The sequence below is a fragment of the Chionomys nivalis genome, chromosome 24 (genome assembly GCF_950005125.1).
Source record: "Chionomys nivalis chromosome 24, mChiNiv1.1, whole genome shotgun sequence".
NCBI lineage: Eukaryota > Metazoa > Chordata > Mammalia > Rodentia > Cricetidae > Chionomys > Chionomys nivalis.
This window is the reverse complement of record NC_080109.1, coordinates 8,423,964-8,446,638: the sequence shown is the minus strand read 5'-3', so window position 1 is coordinate 8,446,638 and position 22,675 is coordinate 8,423,964. Positions and strand designations below refer to the sequence as shown.

General features: G+C 40.1%; 2 protein-coding genes across 3 annotated transcripts in view; one reads left to right on the top strand and one right to left on the bottom strand.

Annotated features, from left to right (window-relative positions):
* Pdcd10 (programmed cell death 10) overlaps nucleotides 1–7,666 on the bottom strand; it is a 36,207-nt gene extending 28,541 nt beyond the window's left edge. The window contains exon 1 of the mRNA XM_057757063.1: nucleotides 7,537–7,666. The gene's annotated coding sequence lies outside the window, so the exon portion shown is untranslated. The remainder of the gene's footprint in view (nucleotides 1–7,536) is intronic.
* Nucleotides 7,667–8,050: 384 nt separating this feature from the next.
* The window catches only part of Serpini1 (serpin family I member 1), an 80,398-nt gene continuing 65,773 nt past the window's right edge, over nucleotides 8,051–22,675 (top strand). The window contains exon 1 of one of the 2 annotated variants that reach the window (XM_057757348.1): nucleotides 8,051–8,195. The gene's annotated coding sequence lies outside the window, so the exon portion shown is untranslated. Of the gene's footprint in view, nucleotides 8,196–8,221; nucleotides 8,488–22,675 lie in introns of those variants that run through there. The other variant, XM_057757347.1, reaches the window with a different exon arrangement.

Below are 22,675 nucleotides of genomic sequence, written 5' to 3'. Positions count from 1 at the left end.
AAACTCTTGACTTGCAGGACGTGGTGAATTAGTGTCTCCTTCAATTCCGCCACCTTCAGTTGCCTCTCTGTTTGCCTCATCTTCATCCTTCCTATACCCAGCACAGTGACAATCTAAAGCTGATTATCACAATGTCAAATCCCCTATACACACAATGTCACACCCGTTACACACACGCATTCCCAAAACTTGTCTCTCTCATTTCTCAAAGGAGAGTTAAAAGTTACTTTGACCATAAAAATTCATGTCACCCACAGGAAATTACTCTCAGTTTGGGGTACAAAAAGAATTTGGTCATCAAATGAACTTTAAGACTATTTAAAGCCATGGTGTAAAACTACTTTATTTTCAGGGCTGGAGAGATGGCTCAGTGGTTAAGAGCACTGGCTGCTCTTCTGAAGGACCGTGGGTTCAATTCCCAGCACCCACATGGTAGTTCACAACCATCTGTAACAACAATCCCAGGGGATCCAACTTCTTTTGGCCTTCTGTGGGTACTGCACACACGTGGCACAGGCACACACAAAGGCAAAACACCCATGCACATAAACAGAAATAAAAAAATTCACACAAAAAAACAATAAGCCACTTTTACTTTCTCAAATGGACACAAGTTGGTTTAATAAAGGAAGCTGTGTCCTAGAAGCAGACTGGGCAGCACAGGAAAACCAAAATGTGTTCAGGGACCAGTGACAACATATTACAAGTAAAACTCGAGAGTGATCGAAAGTAGAGAATCAGAATCTGAGATCAGCCGGCTGACGGGGCATGGAAATAAGGAAAATAGCAAATGGTCTCTTAGGTATCTGAAGATCACTGGTTTAGGGAATAATACAAATTTCTTATTGTTATCTTTTTTATATCCTACCCCACTGACTAAACAGAACTCAAATATGGACAAAATTAAATTATCAGCCCTCTTGATCATGTGCCATTTTTGGCCATGAAGTTCACAGTGTAGGAGCAAATACATAACGTTCCTAGCTGAACATTCACTTAGTATTTAATTGACAAACATGACGGTTTTCCTTTTTATCAGCATTTGTGATCTTGCCTTTTAATTTTGCCAACATTTAAGATTTAAAAGTTCTTAGAAATTCATGTGAACAGCTCACAGAATATGTTTCTGTTCTCTAATCATGACCACCCTGGACCATGCCTACTAACTCCTTTGTCTTAGAAGCCCACTCTTTCATTTAATAACCCCCAAATAGGTAAGAGTTTCTACAATACTCAGAAAAGTCATTTTTCCTTATTTGATGTTCTTACACCAAAACAAGGCACTCTAAATGCTGATAGAATCTGCAGCACCAAATGACAATTTGCCTGAGGCTCTCTTGTTTAACACTAGGTGCCAATGAGGGCAAGGGTCTCTCCTGATGATACCATTAAACTTTACTTCTTACTCCTCACTGATCTCAATACAAGCATCTTAGCTGCAAAAAGAGGGCAATAGAATGGCTATCTATAGGGTATTTAGAGGCTCTGCTGTAACCTTCATTTCATAAAACTGTTTCTAAGAACACCTACCTACACTGAGGTAGAATCTCAAAATCTCAATACTATAAAAATGTCCATTTTAACACGGATAAAGGCATCCCTCAAAGCATGTGTATTTCTGAATAAAAAGGTCACAGTATTATTCAAAATCTTTTGGAATTAAATTAAGAAAGCCTTGCAATAAAGTGCCACAGAGAGCCACTGCTGCCTAGAGGCCAGGTCTGACTCATTTAACATTTCCAAGTACCTTTTGTTGTACCTTACATAAGTATGAGAAGGCAGTAAGGGTGTAACATCTGAGGATTTTGTCATTCCTTCAATCCAATCTCAGCTCAATTCCAGGTCATCCTGAATTAAGGTAGGATGGCTGAATAAGACAGAAAGAGCCATTTCAGCGCATGGAGACCCATGGTAAATTAGAGAAACCAGGTTCTGTCCCTCCATATCAGCTATGGCTCTAAACAATCAAACAGATGTATATGAAATGCTATCTAAATATTAAAATGTCCAAGTAACAAAGATATAACCTTCACATCTCCTTTCCTCTCTATCTACTGAAGTTTAGACTCCCTAAAAGAATGTATTATTTTGATCTCCTAGTACAGTCACGGAACCCTGTATGGTCTCAGTCAGCAGTGCCAGCTGAAGATACAGTGAAGTCAGGACTGCAGTGAAGAGCCAGTGAGAAACAGTGACAGAAAGGAGCACTCCTGCATCTCTAAGACGTGCCTACTCTACAAGGCCAGTGGGAGTAATTATTCACACACACACAAGTCCCAGACTGAGATAAGAAATGAGCCGTGCCACTGACAAACAGCCAGAGTCTCAGTCTGAGCAGGTCTCAGCACTGATTTTGAGTGATGAATTATGAAATATAACACCAGAAAAAAAATATATTTTCCGACAGCCCCTGAGAAGGAAACCAAATACTTAATCTACCAAACTAAAAGAAAATAATCTATTTCATTAATAGAAAAAAATCCTGGATGTAATGCAGAAGTGGTCTGTTAGTTCCTCTGTATCAACTTCCCAGGAGATTTTTAAGTGTAAACCTGCTTATTAAATAACAGTAACTGTGCCTAAATGACCTTGACATCTAGGGACAATCTCTCTGTAACTGCAACTCTAATACTACAAGGAGGCCTTTAACCATGAACACCACTTTACTGAAATGATCAAATGTCTGCTATCTTCTGGGAGCCACTAACGTAATTCCAAGCAAATATGAGTTCTGTAATCTTGGGCAAGTGACTTATTTTCTCTACATCTTATCTTCGTTGTTCACAAACTCTGGGTAATAGAGCTCTTACCACCTCTGGTGGTTGTAAGAATTGTAGGTGGGCATGGGCTTGGCACAAACACTGGTCATGTATTAGAGTCTCGCTTATTCCAAAGTAGACAATTTCACACATAAAACATACTCAACAAATACAAAGGTGAATGAACCAAGGATTGCCTATGGTAAACTTGTTCCCAAGGGACTATTCTGACTGAGGGAAGAAAGTTAACTTCCAGTGCTTACCCAATAATCCAGTGTAACCCAATGATAATAAAAATTCTCTGTGCTCCCCTTCATTCCTAAAGTAACAACAGATTCTAAGTAACTACAGAAGGAGATTAAAAAGGTTCAAATCACTTTTGCATAATTTAAAAAAAGGCTTCCTATACTCCCAATGTAAAAATGGCCTTGAAAAGTAAGACTAATAGTGTGATGCCAGCCAAGCTGTGCTTTGCAGCTTAAATGAAATCTTACGTTTATGTAAAGCTGAACTATAAAATTAAATTTCAGCAAATAAGATACTTAATTGCCTTAACAGAGGGCTTTCATTTTTATGTTATTGTTGAATGTGTATAAATATTCTATTATCTTAAACTTGAAACATTTCAAATGTAATAAAGTATAAAAATCATACCATCTTTAAATGTTTCAGAAGAAAAAATTCTTAGTAGAAATACCTACTGCAACAATCTTAAAACTCTCTAACAACGTATAAATAATATATATGTAGCTTAATCTCCTAAAAACTGCATATGAGATAAATATTAAGTATTCATTGAAGACTTAAACAACATTTGGACTAACTGCTTAAAAGTACCAAGCTAGACTTAAGCAAAGACACATTAAATAATAAACCTTAGAACATCACAAAAATTTAAAGTAACTCTTTTGACAATACTCTGAGATGGTAGACTGATAAACATATGAATGAGTAAAAAGCTACATACATAATTCAGAGCTGCTGAATGTATTTTATTGTAATAGTATGGCACTGTGAGAAATTATTGTTTTCCAGACAAAAATTTAGCCTACTATATTTTTTAAAATGCTTTTAATCTTGTATCATACTCAAAGCAGGTAAAATATTATCTTAAAACCCTCAAATATAACTTTTATGAAGGGCAAAAAAAAGTTCCCCAAACCCCCTTCCCTCAAGAAGGTTGCACTAAACCCTGGTATAACCATGAACTAAGAAAACCGAAGAAGCATGGTGACAGGTCTAGCGAAGCCTTGGCTCCTTCGACGACCCCAGCCATTTGACTGTATTCTCAGTTGAATGTGTAAGCTGACTTCCAGTGTTGGTGTCCTTAGTCATAGGCAAGAGAAATAACTGAGTAAAAATCGAATATATCTAAGGGAAGAATAGCATCCATTAAAAGTTTTGTCCATGTTTATATTTTGTTATAATGAATCTTGTTTTTAAAAAGCAAGGCAGTGGCACGTTTTCTAAAATGCTGAGCTACACAGAAATTTTGCTGTAAAAGAAATTAAGTCCTTTAAATTTCTACAAGGAAACTACTTCTCTAGACTTTAGAGATCTCCAAGAAAAAGGACCTTTCTATAATTTACATTAAGCTTCTGGCATTAACTCCTTTATACCTCTTCTAAATTCATTTAAAAATTCCTCTTTCAACTGGCTATGAGGAAGGATGCAAATGCTTCATCCATTTCTTTTTGTCCCTAGCATGGCACTGGAGGCACTATGCTTGTATTCATTCATTCACTCATTCTGCAAATACTTACTGATTACTCACTGCTAAATAGTTTAAGAGGAAGTAGACTAAGCCATAACAAATGAGAATGCCTTGCCCAGACAACTTTTAGTAGGATGATAAAATATTAGGAAATTAGTAAAGAAATAGTAAGTTCCTATTCTGACAATAGAATTCAGAATAAGGGAAAGATAGAGCAGGAATCTACTCCAGTTTGGGGAAGGAGAGTTTAGAGTAAGCCAGGTTTTCAAGAAATCAACCACACTGGGAGACGGGAGAAGAAACAGGACAGGTAAAGATCTGAATGTGTAAAATGGTCCCCAAATCAGGAAGTATCTTAGATTAGAAAATCAATAACTAAGGATAAGGTTGGAGCCATTCAGGAAGTAGGGAACAAACTGGTGGGATTAAAAAGTGTAAGAATAAGAGGGTCATGACATCTAAACACTGGTGACGGCCAGTCTTTTTCTTACATAAAATAATCAAAGTTTTGAACATAATATTAAAGGTCCATAGTCAAAAGACCTGGACTATAACCTGATCTGTTACAGGTCATATGACCTTGGGCAAGTTCCTAACCCAACCCAAGCCTTTTCCACTCTCTGTAACCACTGAATCACTCTAACAACTGAGACTACAAAGATAAGCAATATATAGCTCCTGCTCTTATGGACTATCCTTTAAGAAAGAAACAGCTATAGAAGACCGCCAAGACCTTGCAAAGGATGGGTCTGAAAGTTGATGCGAAGCTACTTTTATCGAGAAGAAATGAGGGCACTGAGAGCTGAACAGTACAGGTAGAAAGCTAGTAAGCTCTAGCTAGGGGATGGAAGGATTTTCAAATACATCAATAACATCATTCATCTCAGCACAACTGTGGCACTGAACACTGCAATTACAATGGACTTCAGAACAGATACATTTAGAATAGTCAAAAACTAATTTTTCCTTTTTGTTAAAAAAAAAAAAAAAATCCCCTCCGGGGGCTAGGGAAATGGTTCCACGATTTAGAGCACTGGCTGTTCTTCCAGAGGACCCGGGCTCAATTCCCAGCACCCACATGGCAGCTCACAACTCTCTGTAGCTCCAGTTCCAGGAGATCTGACACCTTCACACCAAAGTACATAAAATAAAGTTAAAAAAATTTTACAAAAAAACCCTCTCCATAGCTACGTGCCAGTTGAAATGCATGCCATCTTTCCCAGCAAACAGCAAATGTCCACAGTCATCTAGAAAATATATTTGCATTCTTCTTTTCCCAGTACTGATTTATACATGGCTCACTCAAACCAAAGCGCCCTTTTAATGTGCTGCAAAAGCAATTAACCCCATATAAGTTTCCTTTGTTTGGTTGCTTCTTCCTTACTTTGTAATACTCTGGTCATGATACTGTGTTTTCCCATTGGTTTTGCTACCCTACCTCTCCATTTACTTTAAAAGTTACAGTACAACAAGACCGTATTAACTTGAGCCATAGAAGAACAAGATCCTTCTGATGCCAGAAAAGCTCTGCATTTAAAAAAAATCAAACAAATTGTTAATAACCATGGCGAGCAAAGCACATATGAAATATGGCATATTTATTTACAGTATATAATGTGTATTCAATAATTTATATAGTATATAAATTATATAGTATGCCTACTAACTGTATATGTCCATGGACATAATCTTAGAAAGAAATCTTGACCTCAATAAAAACTACAATTCTATTTAAAACTGTCTAATAATATCTATCACCTATAATTAGTCACTTGTTTGAAACAAGTACATTGCTTTTTACTCAATATAGAGGCATCATTTTTTCATCCTTTGAAATTAAGAATGAATTAAGTCACAGATGATGCCTAGGAGAAAGCATACAAGTGCCTGTTTTTACTACTTACACATGGAGTGAAGAAAATGAGGGAACATTAAAAATCTCAGACCAAATAAAAGTCATTGCTGGTAATGACCATGTTATTACTTCTCCAGGATTCTGCACTGAACCTTTCACTTAATAAAAACTTGAAAATGTGTAAAACAAGTTTCGTGAAAGTTTCACACGTCCTTTAATCTTAGTCGAAGAAAATAGAAAAGGACTATTCTCTGAAAGGCAATGCTAAACTTCTTGCTAAATATTATCTACCCTTTAAAAATGGCGCGTGGAAATTAAGTGTTATCATTTAGTATGACTCAGAAAAAGGGGAAAATATTTAACGATCCTTCCGTTCTAGACAAACATTAGAGGGGTTGCTTTGGGAAGGCTTTCACTCCACCGCCAACAAACCAACTCTTCACCTCCAGAGCGTTTCTGAGAAACACACACACTACTCTGCAGCGTCTTTCATCCTCTTAGAGCACTACCAACCACCTCCCCACTTTCTTTCTCAGCAGACAGCTCTGGTCAGAACCTGGACTTTCTGCGGACCAGATTCTGAAGATCTGTGTGACCTTGGGCACGTCATTTATTTCTTTAGTTTCCCCACGAGCATCCCAAAGTGAAAGCGTTTGTGGGCACAGTTCCGAAGTAAAGCCGTCTGAGAGCGAAGAGGGACAAACCTTGCGAGTTCAGAATTAGCTCCTTAGAGAGGCCACATCAGGAAACTGGAACTGAGTCGCAACTGTCAACACGGGCTCTCCTCTTCCCCCCAAAGGGCATAACCCCAGTCCCCGCGGCAGCCGACGGCCGGGCTCCGACGCTCGCTCCAGGCCCTGCACAGCTCCAGCCTCACCTGCCGGGGACCCCACCCCAGCACATCCGCCCCCTCGCCCGCCCGCCGGGGACCCGGGAGGCCGACCTCACCCTTCCCCTCCGCCCGCACCCACAGCGGACTTCCTGGAGGTGCCGGGCTGGGCCGGGCAAGCGGCATTTACAAACCAGCTTCACGCAGCTCGCGTAGAGACCTCGCTGACGCCCAGAGGGCCCCGCTCCCCGCCCGTCCGCCCGCCCTCCCGCCGGCCAGAGCCCAGTCCCGGCCCCTCCGCCTCGGCCTCCGCCTGATCCCGGGCCGCCCTGGCCGCCCGCGGAGCCGTGCGGACCCGAACCGAGAAACCTCGCCTTACCGGCAACTGAGGCACGGACTTCACTTCCCACCTTTGGAGCCCTCTTCAACTCCCGGATCAATTCACTCCGGCGACGCCGGAAGGACCCGAGAGGAACCAGGCGTTGTCCGGAATCCTGCCCAGCAGGAGCCGCGCAAGGCCCGATGGGCATTCGTAGTTCCGCCTGCCATTTCCGTCGGCACTTCCTGCCATCCTAGGACCACATATCCCAGAAGGGAGCGCGAGAACGCCTAGGGCGATGGGTGGGGACTCGGCTAGCAAATCAGAGCAGAGTTCCCTGCCTTTACGGGAGGAAGGGAGACCGAGGGAGGGAGAGCGCCCAGAAACGGAGGAAGGGCGGGGCCGGCTCTCACCTGAACCAATCCGAATGCAAAGCCGGTCCCCGGACGCCACGCCCGCCGATAGGCGGGGCTCACGGATGGGTGGAAAGGAAAAGGGCGGGGGACCGAGGGCGGGGAGCCACCGGCTGCCGGGCTGGGTGCCTGGGTGGGCGGCCGAGGAAACCTCTGGGGACTGGAGGGGTGGAGGAGGAGGGAGGGTGAGGTGTGGGCTCGGCTGGGGCCGGAGCAGCACGATCGCCCACCCAGGACAGCCCACCCCGGTGTTCACCGGGCCAGCCGATGAGTGGGCTGAGCCGGACCTGCGGGAGCGAGCGCCAGGTGCGACTCCGGGTTGGGGGGGGGGAGGAAGCGGCCGGAGAAGCCGCCGCAGAGAGACCCTCGCTTCGCGCCGCCTGCAGCCCGGGCTGCGCAAACGGCAGAGGGAGGAGCCGGAGCCCGAGGTTCGGCCAACTAGACGAGGGAAAGGCGGAGCTTGAGTCTCAGGAGGAGCCTGGGCTCAGCCTGCTCGGTAGTTTCCCCGGAGAGAGGCAGGAGCAGCATCCCGAGCTATCGCAACCCCGCCGAGCATCCTCTCCAGCATCCCGAGCCCGGGATTGCACGGGTGCGGGAGGTAAGCGTGGGTGCCCCTGGCCAGCGCCGGGCACACCGCCCCGGGGTGAAAGGCATCTGACAATAGGAACGCCAGGGCAGAGCTGGAAAAGTGCTATGTTGGTTTAAGATAGCGGTGCAAACCCTTTCAGGGAAACGATGTACAATTTTTGGACTTTAGTAGGGAGAAAAAAAAAAGCCAAAGATAACTCCTTCTGAGCTATTAAGGGCGCGGTTAGTGGTTTTGTTTTGAGTTGCACCATTAAAACTGCTCTGGGAGATGGCAAGATTGAAGAAAGCGCTGTTAATTGAGAACCAGGTAGACGGCATCTAGGTAGGTGCGTAGCTGGTAAAAAAGCAAAAATGCTATTGATATAGAATGACTTCGGAACTATTTCACTAGGAAAACAACTTTATTCTCTTTAGTCCCTGCCGCTTGTGTTGGCTTATCAGATTGTCCTGCTACGGACCTGTTATCCAGGGCGATTGTATTTCAGATTCCTGGGATTGCAAAAGATCTGGATTACAGAAGCCAATAACGAGATAGAATGGGTTCGGGTTGAGCCTATCATTAGTGTAACTTTTACCGCAATAATGAGAAAATAAATTTAAATAGGCTGTTAGTTCGCTTTCCTTGCTGCTGGCGCTGGAATATTGAAACAAAGACCTGGATTCAGCCTACAACAGGAACATATGGTGTACTTCATCGCTGCTGCTTATTCTCTCGTTTGTGTCCGGCAACGTTTGTTGGTCTTTTTAAAACAGGAGCCCAAGGGAAGCTGTGTGGAGGAGGTTTCCTCTGTTGAAGAGAGCAGGTGTAAAATGATAACTTTTAGTATGTTATAATGGGTTCCAATTTCAGAGATATATCGTATCATATAATAATAGTTCATTCTCATCGTGTGTATACTTTTTAGAATACAAGTGTAATAAATATGGGTCGAATTATGCAGTAATCCTTGGTGAAGGTAATAGTCGTCCCTACCTCTGTGTAACCAGGACAGATTACAGACTTTTTCATTTTGGAAAAAGTAGTAAGAGTCTATCATCTTAGTTCATTTTTTTGTCATTACACAGTGCCCCAGATTAAAAATCTATTAATCACAGTACCATATTGCAGCATATTCTTCTCTGAGATGCTTTTTTTTTGTGACAGTTGACTGCTCCATAGGGTGTCAGAATACTTTAGATTTTTTTTTTAAGAATGGTCAATAAGGTCCAGTAAAGACCTTCTTTTATTCTTCTGTTGTTGTGCTGTTCTGATTTTCTTTAGGATTTGGAATTCCGTTTTGTGATGCACACAAAAAATGCCTTTTTTAAAAATGAAGTGGCTCAAAGGTATTCTCTCCATGGTTTAGGCTTCAGTCCCGCAGAGTGCTGGTACTAATGAGAAATCTACATTACTAAATTAATTTAATCCTTCCCTCCCACATTCTCACATGCCAAAGAACTGTGGGCACAGAAAAAAAAATCTTAAATAAAAATAAACACCAACAAAAATATCTAGGCTGAGACTGAGCAGATCAGGTAAGTATGAGAAGAAGCAAAGAGCTTGTAGGACAGCAAAAGCAGAAGAAGCCACTGAACTCCACAGCCACAGTCTGCTGGATGCTGGCTTTGGTACCCTCCTGGAGACCTGTCAGTTGGAGTAGTGAGCTAGCTGATGTGGTCTCCAAAGCATGACTGGGGACGAGAAAATACAGTCTGGCAGTTTAGTAACTCTTGGATAGGATCCTGCTTGCCCTTGTTATTTGTGATGTAGATGCATAGTCCTGAGTCAGAGTCTTAGCTGTGAAGGCGCCACTGCCGGTTCCTTTGGAAACCGAATACCTGTTGTCTCTAGGTCATTTCCTGCACACAGTAATAATAGTCATGATAATAATATATATAATATTAATATGTTACATGACTGGCAGTGAAGTTCTTTCAGAGCCTTTACTGGGAGGACCCTTTGAAAGAATTTTTGATGGAAATCAGTAACCAAGAAAATAGATAGAAGATAATTGACACAAAGCGTCTGAAATGGAGATGCATGTGGAAGCTTCCCCAGCTGTGAACATCGCTGGTCTGAGATGTCATAAGGCTACAGTGTCATTAAAAGAATGAAACTGCGATTTTAAAGGACCCGATCTTTCCTTCGGATCCTTTTAAGAATTCAGTGGAAGAGACCGGGTTCCTGAGTCACTTTGGGAGTAAGAAGCCCATGTTTCTCTATGACAGCAAATCATTAGCAAAATCATACTTGGACAGTATCTTTCACCTTGAACTCTTTATCCAATTTCGTTGATGTTCACATTCTATTTCAGTTAATCAGAAATGTCTTCTGGGTTAGTGTTGGGAGAGGCCCCTCAATTTGTATCAATTCACTTTATATAAATTTATCTAACAGCTGGGATTGAAAAGCAGATTATTTTTCCTGCTCATCTCACTTTTTATGGTCTGCATATACATAGCTATGAGTGAGTGTATGGTCTGATGAAAAATACAGACGGCAGAGTGCAGACTGTCTCTCTGTATCGGAATTACTCGGAAGTGACTCCTTTAGCCAGAAGACTTGGTTAATTTCAAAGAGGGTTAGCTCTCGGACCGCTCTTTAAATTTAAAACTCCGAAGGGTAAATTGATTGGAATACACTTCTAGCAGGAGGTTTGGTGGCTGTCATTGATGCAACAGGAAAAGGACTTTCAGGTTCAAAGTCAAATGGTGTTGATGTGGATGGGAGACAGGGAGATAGATTTTAAAAATGCTTCAGAAGCATACCCATGGCATGAGAGAAAAGATGCTTGATGTTTTGGGTTAAATTCATGTAAGAGAGTACAGTCTTCCTTTCTCAGCCACAAATTTCTGCAGACCTACATCCATAATGCAGACATTACGTTTTTACGCTGTGAGTCAGTCACTAAGTCATTAAGACATTAAATTTTGAACAGTTCAGGTTTGTAAAGGAAGAACAAATCCATCATGGTATTGTTTGGACAAAATTTCTTAAAGAAATGAAAACTAAAGTGAAGTTTATTCCCTTTAACTAAGCTACATACACAGACAATCAATAAAATAAGAACAAATAATTTTGATTTTTACAAAATTTCCTAAGGTTAAATACTGGTTTGGGGATCCAGAGCAATTGTCTATTCAGATAAGGATTTGATTTGCTCTTTAAATCTTACAGCTAATATTTTCCATATTTCATCCTTAAAATCTGGGTCATTGTGCTTTTTCTGCTGTTATAGGATGTATAAATAATCGTTTTCTTGCATGTAGAACATTATATTTTTATTGTCACTCTCAGTCCTGGGAGTTGAAGCTAGGTCCTCCTCCCTCAGGTGTGTTAGGTAAGCACTCTACTACTGAAATATTAACTCATTAAGTCTGGGATTTGAAATTTTCTCAGGCTTTGCTTTGGTTTGGATTGATAGGATGTTATTAAATTGCTTAGGCTACTCTTGAAATTTTGATCCTGCTGTCTCCACTTCTCCAGGAGGCGTGGGTCTCAGAAGCTAGAGGATGAGGCTGTCCAGGCCAGACGCATCCTTCCTAGCTCCTGTTGCTGTTGAGCAAATTCTATCAAGGTCAGCAGAAGGAAGCCGCACTGTGACCACCAGCTTAGTTAGACATGGTGTCCAGTACTGTAACATAGACAGTGAGGTATTTGTGCTTTCATAGATAAGACAGTCGGTCCCACCGAATGGTTACTGTGTAAGTTAGTTATTCTGAAAATGGCTTTGTTCTCATGTGTTGACTCGAGCCAGATTTGATTCACTTTATGGGCTGCAAAATTTCATCTACAGTTTTGGGTGGCAGCATTTCTAAATTTGTTCCAGAGGTAGGGAATATGGTTGAGAGGCATGGCTCTGCCAGAAGATGTTCCCAGGGTGAATATTTCCCAGCCAGGGAAGCCCGTGGCTCCTCCATTGGCCATCAAGCCTCCGAGGAAGACTTTTGCTAATGCCTTCCTTTTAAAACTGAATTTCATTGTGTAAAGCCTAAATTTGTTCTTCAGTTTCTCTAGTTATTTTTTTTCTACCCTACCCTCAGAAGGAGGAAAGAGGTCCTCCTGTATCATTTAAGCATTTGTAGAGTTGGGTGTTAGATACTTTTGACTTGACATTTTAGAAAAATATAATATGATTTGTGTCAGAATTAAAAATGTAGTAAGTTTTTATCTTTTGTTACTAGACACTTGGTAAATGCTAGTTAATTGTAAACAATTCTTTGATAAGGAAATTAATAACAGCAGCTATTTAGCTGTGTTTGCACTTAGCCAACATTTGCTAATATGCTAATGGGAATAAATTAACTTGGAAATGGGGATTAATCCTCCGTATTCCTTTGACTCTCTCCTGCTTATTACTGTGCTCCGGACTGCTCGCTGGGTTTATAACTGTCTTGCTCATCGGATATTGAGGATATTTCAGACTAATACTGAGAGTCATTGGCTTTTACGTGTATGTTAAAAAAGCCTTATACATAGGCCATATTTAATAGTGGTAGTATGTTCAGCTATTTGCTAAGCTTATTAGATCATTTTACAAACAAATTCAACTAGAAGACTTCACTTTGCTTAACATTTCATGTAACACTGAACACAGCCCTCTGCCCCAACAGTTGTCTGTACTAAGAATAATCATTGCTGTCTACTGTTGAATTTTGGAGTGAATACAGCAAATCCTCTCCTTAACCTCAGCCTAACATAGTATATATGCTGTAGTTAGGAATTCATCGCTAGATGCCAGTTAAAGCCCTTCCACTTCTTTCCTCCCTAATTCTTTCGTTTTAAAGAATATCTTTAGCTTATACTACCCCCAAATGCATGTGTTTGTGTCCATGTGCATGTATTTTTTCTTACCTATAGAAATATTGAAAAATTAGATGCAAATAATGAGGCTTCATCTGTACCAGAATTTAGTCCTTAAAATAGAACATTTGTTCTGTTTTGGCAAAACGGTTACATGAAGAAGGCCAGAGTAAGAATGACACATGTGTTTGTTACCTTGGAGTTGTCACCAAGAAGGGAGAAGTTCTGAGGCCTTGCTCAGTTCTGACCTGCATTACTTGGCTGTGGAAGCTTGTCTGGCCTGTCAGCTCAACTACTGTTTGAGACCCTTTGTGATTTAGCCTCGGAGTCTTGTGCTGCGAGCTCCTTGCTGGCTTGTAATTAATGTGGTAAGGCCTTAATAAGCTCATTTTTAAAAGTGTATTTATTGTTTTTCTCAGATGTATCTCAACCAGCATTGTCAGTAACTAGCTACTGGTCCAGGCTAAGATGTTAGTGAGCGTCTCTCAAATGTCGCCCATCTCTTTCCTAGCACCTTGTTTGGATTATTGTTTTTCTGTTGTTTTGAAATGAGAAGACCTCACTGGGAAAATTCTCATATTTTCCTCCACTTGACCCTACCCAGAAATATAAGAAATGATTGATATATTGACTGTATTTAATTTCTTTTATCCTTTATTTTAAGATAGCATTTCATGTACCCCAGACTGGCCTGATACTCAATATATGTCCAGAGATTACCTTCAATCATGATCCTCCCGTCTTGACCTCCCAAGTGCTGGGTTTATAAGTTTAGACCATTACACAGCTGCCCTTTGTTTGATAATCTAAGTTTTGTTGGGTTATAGGTGTTTCAACACTGTTTGAGTTGAAGAAGTAATTTATTTTTTCCATCTCTTAGTAGGATGCTATTATGAAGTATAATATGCAGTATCATGTTATTACAAAGTATGACACTTGCCACTCACTTGAATTAAATTAGTTATTGGAGCATGTAATTATTGTACCCCTCACAGAACACTTTGAAATCCTTGACATAAACAGTGTCTATGAGGTAGGTTCAGCCTTCTAGTTAAGAAGCCTCTGTCTAGTTACCGACATAGATTCTTTAATTGCTTACCTGTATTAAATCATTTAGTCTATCTTGAAAGCAGCTTAACTCATGAATGATAAGTCCTCTGCCATGTACTACCGCATCTAAGTTGAGTGAAATATTCCCACAGCCGCATAACAATGTTGTATATTTTGTTTCAGGTAACTCAGGAAACTTAAAAAGTTACGAGGTCTTACCCAAAAGGGGCATACATGAACTCTGTCAGAAAAGGTCATTGGTTTATTTCCTGTATTTAAAGTTCCTGTGTTCCTATGAAGAACTAGAGCCGTTGAAGTGGTTCAGCGGGTAAAGGTGCTGGCTACCAAGCCTCATGACCTGGTTTGGATCTCTGGGCCTCACATGGTAGAGGAGAACTGACTGCTGAGAACTGCCCCCACCTACATACATGCATATATACACATACATACATGTTTCCATATATATAATGCATATATGGTGTATAAAACGATAAAGAATTAATAAGAGATCCTGAGGTAGAATTTTTTGAGGCCAGTCTCACTAGCTCCTGCTGCTCCCTAGCTTGCTGCTACCAGGGCTGACCTTGAGATCCTCTCTTCCTCCGTCTCCCCCCAGTGTGAGGATTATAGGCCTGTTCCATCCGGGCCTGGCAACTGTTCGTGGTCCACAAAAGAGAAAAGTAGATTAGATGATTTAGAAATGGAGAAATAGTAGCAAATTCACCAGTTGGTATATGTCATTTTATCTGGCTGCTATTTTTCGTCTGTGCTACACTGATGGCTGATGTCATCTTGAGCTCTGTTTTGAATGTCATTCACTTGAGTAGATAGTAGTTTTAAGGGGGAGGGCAGGTTGGGTAAATTATTTAAAAGTCAAGTGCATGGGCTCAGAGGTTAAGAGCACTGACTGCTCTTCCGGAGGTCCTGAGTTCGATTCCCAGCAACCACATGGTGGCTCACAACCATCTGTAATGAGATCTGGCGCCCTCTTCTGGCCTGCGGGCATACGTGGAGGCTGAACACTGTGTACATAATAAACAAATCTTAAAAAAAAAGAATATTTATAAAAGTCAAGTGCATTTACACTAACAACAAAAAAACATGTTAGGGCTGGGCGGGTGGCTTGGCAGGTAAAGGACTCACTAAGTTATTTTAAGGACAGATTTTATATCTACAGTGTCCGCATGAAGCCGAGAGCTTTGTAGGTCTGTAATCTGGCTGTTCCTTCTACAAGATGGGAGGCAAAGGCAGAAGAACATGCACCCTAGGCCGCCTGCAGTACAGTGAGAAGAAACCCTGACATAAACAATCCGAGGTCATCTATCTGTGCAGGTCCTTCCACACACTCTGTGGCACCCAGCGCCTGCCTCCCCCTCCTTCCCACCATCCACCACCACCACACATACCCATTTAAAAGAAGGCAGATCAGTTCATAGAAATGTAAAATTAAATATTTTGACAGGTATGGTGGTGCACGCCATTAATCCCAACATATAAGAGGCAGGCGGATCTCTGTGAGTTGGAGGCCAGCCTGGTCTACATAGTGAGTTCAAAACAACAAACAAAAAAAACAAGCAAAACTCAAAGAACTGTATTCCCAATATGTTGGCCAAGTATTTAAGAATTTAAAAACAAATACCTCAATTACAAATGCTTTCATTTTAGGCAAAATGGTATAAAACAATAGGATTTATTTTACATCCCTACTTTACTTATTTATGTGTTTATTTATTTATCTTAAGAGCAGCAATTCAGGTGAGTAGATGTTGGTTTTTCTACAGAGGCTCAACATTGTCAGTTTTTTTACCCAGCAATTGCTCACATTTTGGTGTAAGGCAAACCCTTTGCCCATCTGTTCAGATATCAGGTTCTGGTCCAAGGATGGAAGAATGGGTGATGAAGTTTTGAACCAAAAGATAAAAGCTTTCCTAAAGGCCTACAGCAGATATCTGCACTCACTGACCACAGCCTGTTGTTGCTACAACCTCAAAGGAAGACGGGGTATCAGGGACTTTTGGTGTGTGAAGCAAAGGGATGGGGGATGAAACATGACCTAGGGGTAACTTTGAGTAATGGTAGCCAGACAACTCATTCATATCATGTTAGCTTTAAATTTTACTCACATTCTTAGAAACCCAGTGCTTTCCCCAACGCCCACCTGGTACATTAGCAAAGTCTACCTTTCCCACACCAACTTTTCATCTGGGTAATTAGCAAATTTCAAGTTACCGGGCAAAGGGAATCCTCAAAGGTGATGGGCATCTCTCTCCAGAATGCTACCTAGCCAGCAATCTAATTCCTTTTCTGCAGTTTCTCATTGTGACATACTCTATAAAATTTGATGATGATATTGTAGTCTGCCTTAAAATATTCAAGAATCTATGTTTATGTGACTGCATTCAATAATATGGGTCTGTAGGGCATGGTGATACACACCTATAATCCTAGTGTTCAATAGGCTCATGAGTTTGAGGCCTGCCTGAGCTCCATGGCAAGACAGTAATTTATCGAATAAATAATTAAATAAATAAATAATTTATCCTTGATATTAGGATTGCTTTTAAGAAGAGTTGGAGGTTTGCTATGCTGCCTGACAAAACAAAGTAGGCAATTGCTCCTTAGAGGCAAGCCCTATAAAATGTATCACCACAGAAAGTGATGTTATCCACTTCTAAAACACAGGATGTTGCCAATGTCTGAGCAGTGATCACTACCTGTAGGGTGACTCATCTGTCCAGTGACACATCTCGGACTTAAGAGTTGTGATGAACTATTCTCTCAGATAGGAAGATCCGAGGAGAATTCCAGAGGGAGGAAATGAAAACAAGTGTTACTGAACATTTCACCTTAACTTAAAGATTTAATTTCACTGATGATGACAAACGTTCTCGGCCATATTGGTGTTGTATTAATTTTAATCTTTGTGTTAATTCTTTACCCCCATTTTTACTTACCTATCTGGTTCCCTTATGAGAGTGGCTTTGGGGGAGGGGGCAAGATTCCCAGTTAATGACTACATAAGTTTCTAACTCTTAGTCATATAGTAACATGGGATTGGGTACTATAGGAAGATGAACAAAAAGATAAGTTACTGCTTGTCCTAATATGTCAACATAGTTAACAGAAAAAGGCAGCGTGCGACACAATCACATGATTCCTTTTAAACCATTTTACTCTTACATCTAAGAAAGCATTTTTATTCTTTAAAAATTGATTCTCATGGTTTCCTAAAATTTCTAATAAATAAAGTAATTTAAAAAAAGGAATCATAATGGTACCAGTAATAAAAAAATAAAGATTAATATGAGGTGCTGTGACTATAGAGCAACAGATTATAAAACCATAATGTAGTAGGCCAATCGTTAAAGAAAAACTGAAAACTCTAGTAATAAGAGCGGCGGGGCAGCATCTCGCCACCCGGCTAGCTTTATACCCGAAATAATTACACAGAAAACTGTATTCTTTTTTTTTTTTAAATATTTATTTATTATTTATTATGTATACAATAGTTTATCTGTGTGTATGCCGAAGGCCAGAAGAGGGCACCAGACCTCATTACAGATGGTTGTGAGCCACCATGTGGTTGCTGGGAATTGAACTCAGGACCTTTGGAAGAGCAGGCAATGCTCTTAACCACTGAGCCATCTCTCCAGCCCCTGAAAACTGTATTCTTTTAAACACTGCTTGGCCCATTAGCTCCAGCCTCTTATTGGCTAGCTCTTACATATTGATCTAACCCTTTTCTAATATTCTGTGTAGCACCATGAGCTGGCTTACCAGGAAAGATCTTAACCTGCGTCTGTCTGGAGTGGGAGAATCATGGCGACCCCTGACTCGGCTTCTTTCTCCCAGCATTCTGTTCTGTTTACTCCACCCACCTAAGGGTTGGCCTATCAAATGGGCTAAGGCAGTTTTCTTTATTAGTTAGCCAATGAAAGCAACAGATAAGATACAAGACCCACCTCCATCAAAACTCAGAACTAGGAAATCTGAATACAGACTCAAAAACCAAAGATCTACAAGCAAGTAATATTGTAAAATAATCTACTGTAACAAAGTGGAATTTAATCCAGATTATTGTAACATAAAATTAAACCACAACCACACCGTAAAGATATATATAATCTGGATGCCTGTGGGGGCTGTGTCAGGCAACAACAGAAATTCATCATGTTTTCATAGTGACATTTAGAAAACTAAGATGATAATTTTCTCAACTTTTTTTCTTTTACTTTATTATAAAAAACTAACTTTGAAATAAGTTTGAAAAGTCACACCAAAATTATCCAGAACCAAATACTAGATAACTTGGCTAACCTGTAAGCAGATAAGCAGATACAATTGGAATTCAAAAGGGAAGCTGTGAAGTTTTGCATTAAATTTATGTGCTTACCTACCACCAAAAGAAAAAAAAAATCCATGCTGGAATTAAAACTAGAAAAGCATACATACTCGCACATCCTTGTACATTGCCTGCACTCCTTCCTCAATTCCTTTTATTTGCCTCTCTTCATGTTACACTGTACACATAATGTATATTTACACATGTTATTACATATACTATTGTTCAGATTCCACATATGAGACACACTTATCAGGTTTTCACAGAATTCTACAAATTTCAGTGCTAAAGTTATAATTCTGCAGGACTAAATGTAGTTTCTTAGTATCTGGATTAAGGTAAGAATATAGAACCTCTCAATTATGTTCACTCCTGTAATGAAGAAACTGGAAAAGGCAAATAAAGAACTTCTTGGTTAGAAACTGAGAGTTGAAATGAATTATATATAGAGAAAATCCTAATGAACACACACAGAGAGTGTGAGACCTTGGAACACACAGCTCTGAATGGAATGTGTCCATCCAATCCTCACAGAGCTCAGGGAATTCCCAAGAAGAGGAGGCAGAAAAAGTGTAGGAGCCAGAGAGGATGGAGGACATCAGAAGAACAGGTCCATCTGAATCAACTAAACAACATACATATAAAGTCACCGAGATTGAAGCAGCAAGCACAGGGCCTCCACAGTGCTGCACCAGGTCCTCTGTATGTGTAATAAATTTCAGTTTAGTATTTTTATGGGACTCCTAAGTGTGTGTATGAGCGAGTTTCTGGTTCTTGAGCCTACCCTTGGGCTCTTCTATTGGTTTGCCTTGTTTTATTTTTGTTTTATTTTATATTTTATTTTCTAATGTTTTGTTGTTATCTTTAGAAGCCTATTTTTTTTTTCTAATGTGAGACAAAAGAGATCATGATGGGAGGGGATGTGGGGAGGAACTTGGGGAAGTAGAGGGAGGGAAACTTAAGTAGGGTGTATTGTATGAGAAAGAATCCATTAAAGGATGAGTAATAATCATTGGCAAAATTCGACAAAATTAAAAACTCTGTTCTGGCCTCTGAATTCTAGGCTTCACACACCCACTTTGATAAACACTTTGATCCTTCCTCAGAATGTTAACTACAAAATTAGCGTGTGACCCCAGTAATAACACTGTACTTGTGCACCCAAGAGGATTTGGGAAACAAGTCCACATAAAAGTTGACTCATAGGCAAATTCAATGTATTTCTATCCAGTGGAGTATTATTTGACCATAAGAATGAGTGAAGTGTTGGCAGATGCTAACCTCAGTAACCACTCAACACATGCCCACCAAACCGTGAGATACAGTAGACCAATTTTATAGGGAATCTCTAAAAAAAAAAAAAAAAGGCAAATCCATAAAAACATATAATTAATGATGGGTCAGAGGGCATGGAAATTGACTGTTATTAGCGTGTTCCTTTAAATTGTAAAGGAATGCCCAAAACAGATGAGATAATGATGTTTTATTAATTTCATGAACCTGTCTTTTAAAACTGGTTTTATATTATAAAACATTCTAATGTGAAGAATGAATGTGAAAGACAGTTGATGCTACCCTCTGGCTTCTGTATGCACACATGCACATTCATGAAAGCATGTGCAGCACATGTGTGTACACACAAAATGGATATAGTTATTAAGCCTACCAAAGAAAAATGTACAATAACTTTCAGGTACGGGATCATTTTAATTTTAACAATCCCTGGCCAGGAAATCTTTATCTCAACGATCAGGCAGGAAAAGACTTTCCTGTTATATTTAAAATAAATTTATTTATTTTAAAAATTAAGATTAGTAAATTGTATTGCAGTGACAGCAATTGTAAGAAAATAGAAAAAGGCCAAAATAATGAAATTATGCAAAGTTGAATTATGAGAAACCTCAACAGGCAGATAAAACTAGTAATAAAGAAATCATTCATGTGGCATCATTGGACTTCAGAACACGAGGCAAAATTAATGAAGAAAGATTGATATCTTTAAAAGTAGGGTTATTTATTGTAATTTTGGAATGCTAGGACAAGGCTAAACTTGAAGCAGATACACAGTAAAAGAAGTGGAAAAACTCATTCTCTTAGTTACTTTTCTTGATGGTACAACAAACGGCCTGACAAAAGCAACTGTAGAAAGTGAGAATGTCTTTTGGCTTATGGCTTGAGGACATAGCCCATCATGGCGGAGAAGGTATGACTGCCAACGTTTGAGACAAATGCTCACACCACATCTGTAGTCAGAAAGCAGAGAGCAATGAACACTGTTGCCCCTGTTCACTTTCTCCTACCTTGTTCTGGCCTCCAGCCCATGGATCCGATCTGACTACATTTAGTTTGAGTCTTCCTACTTTAATGAAGCCAGCTTCAAAACTTTCTTACAAACATGGCAACAGAGCTTGCCAAATTGATGATCCTAAACCATCATAATAAGTTTGCCATGCCCTGCGCTGCAGCACTCCGTGACAGGAGGACTTAATGGTACAGTCTGCAGGGAATCACAAAGGAGTTGTTTATGATTCCTAGTCCCTTAGCTCAGCATACCTAAGAACAAAAGTAAATTTTTCTCTGTTGTGAAAGGGACAATGCATAACAGCAGCACAGAAAATAAGAAATAATACTTTGTTGCCCACATCGACAGGAATTCAAGATTAAAGTGGTGAAATAAGATACAAAAGTTTCCTGCTGTTTTGCTTTAAAGGCGCTTAGATCTTAGAAATAATTGGGTTTTGTTGTTGTTGTTGTTGTTTTCTTTAGCGGCTTTTGGATGTTTTGTTTTTTGAGACAGGGTTTCTCTGTGTAAGAGCCGTGGCTATCCTGGAACTTACTCTGTAGACCAGTCTGGCTTCCAACTCACAGAGATCCTCCTGCCTCTGTCTCCCGAGTGCTCACTTACGCTGTGCCACCACTTACACCTGCAAACAAATTATTATTATGTCAAATTGTTATAGTGTCAAAAACCAGGAGCTAACACTGAGATGTTGAAAGGAAAAAAATTAATAACAACCAGGCCGTATTTTCGGTTTCCCACAGTAGGAGAAGGAAAACTTCTCAGATTAAAGGTAGTTTCTATACCATGGGAGCAAGCAACTAAAAATGGAGTTTGGGAGTTATTTTTATGATCATGGGAAGGGTACATGTTATGGATTTATGATCAGATAGTTAACATACCACAAAACATGGTCATTCAATTCTCAGAGCAATGGAAACAGGTTACAGTGTGTAATCTACAAGATTATTGAGGGAGAACCACTCAAAAGGTTGACCTCTAGCTAAGGACATAAGCAAAGTCTAACTTTTTTTTAACGAAAAAGAAAAATGGAGTCAGCTGTTCCCTAAAACAAATAAAAACAAACTGTTACTACCTTGCTTTTAATGGAGAATAGAAATTAAATTTGATATCAAATAAATAATTGTTATGAAATGGGGTATCTTATGGTAGAAAGAAAAACAATAATGTGATAATGTGCCTGGTCAGTTATACCAGATCATTAGAAAATAGGAGAAAATGTAAAAAATATTAAATTCTTTTTAAAAATAATTTATTTAGTGTCTGGGCGTAGGCGTGTTTGTGTGTGTGTGTGTGTGTGTGTGTGTGTGTGTGTGTGTGAAAGAGAGAGAGAGAGAGAGAGAGAGAGAGAGAGAGAGAGAGAGAGAGAGAGAGATGCTTGCCTGTGTCTGCAGAGACCAGGAGAGGGTATCAGAGCCTCTGCAGCTAGAGTTCGTAGCTTTTGTGAGCTAGCCCACGTGGTTACTATGAGTAGAAGTGGGGTCCTCTAGAAGAGCAGCAAGCATTCTTAGCCTCTGGGTCATCTCTATAGCCCCCAGATTAAATGCTTTTCTACCTATTGATTAAGTCAATAAATGTTTTTCACATTCGTAGAAGATAAAATTCAAAACAAAGAGTAAGAATATGATCAAAGCAGAATAAAAAGCGTTAAAACATTGTAAGCATACTAAACAAATTATTACAACTATGCATGGTTGAGGCCCTTCCTAATTTTAAATACAGGT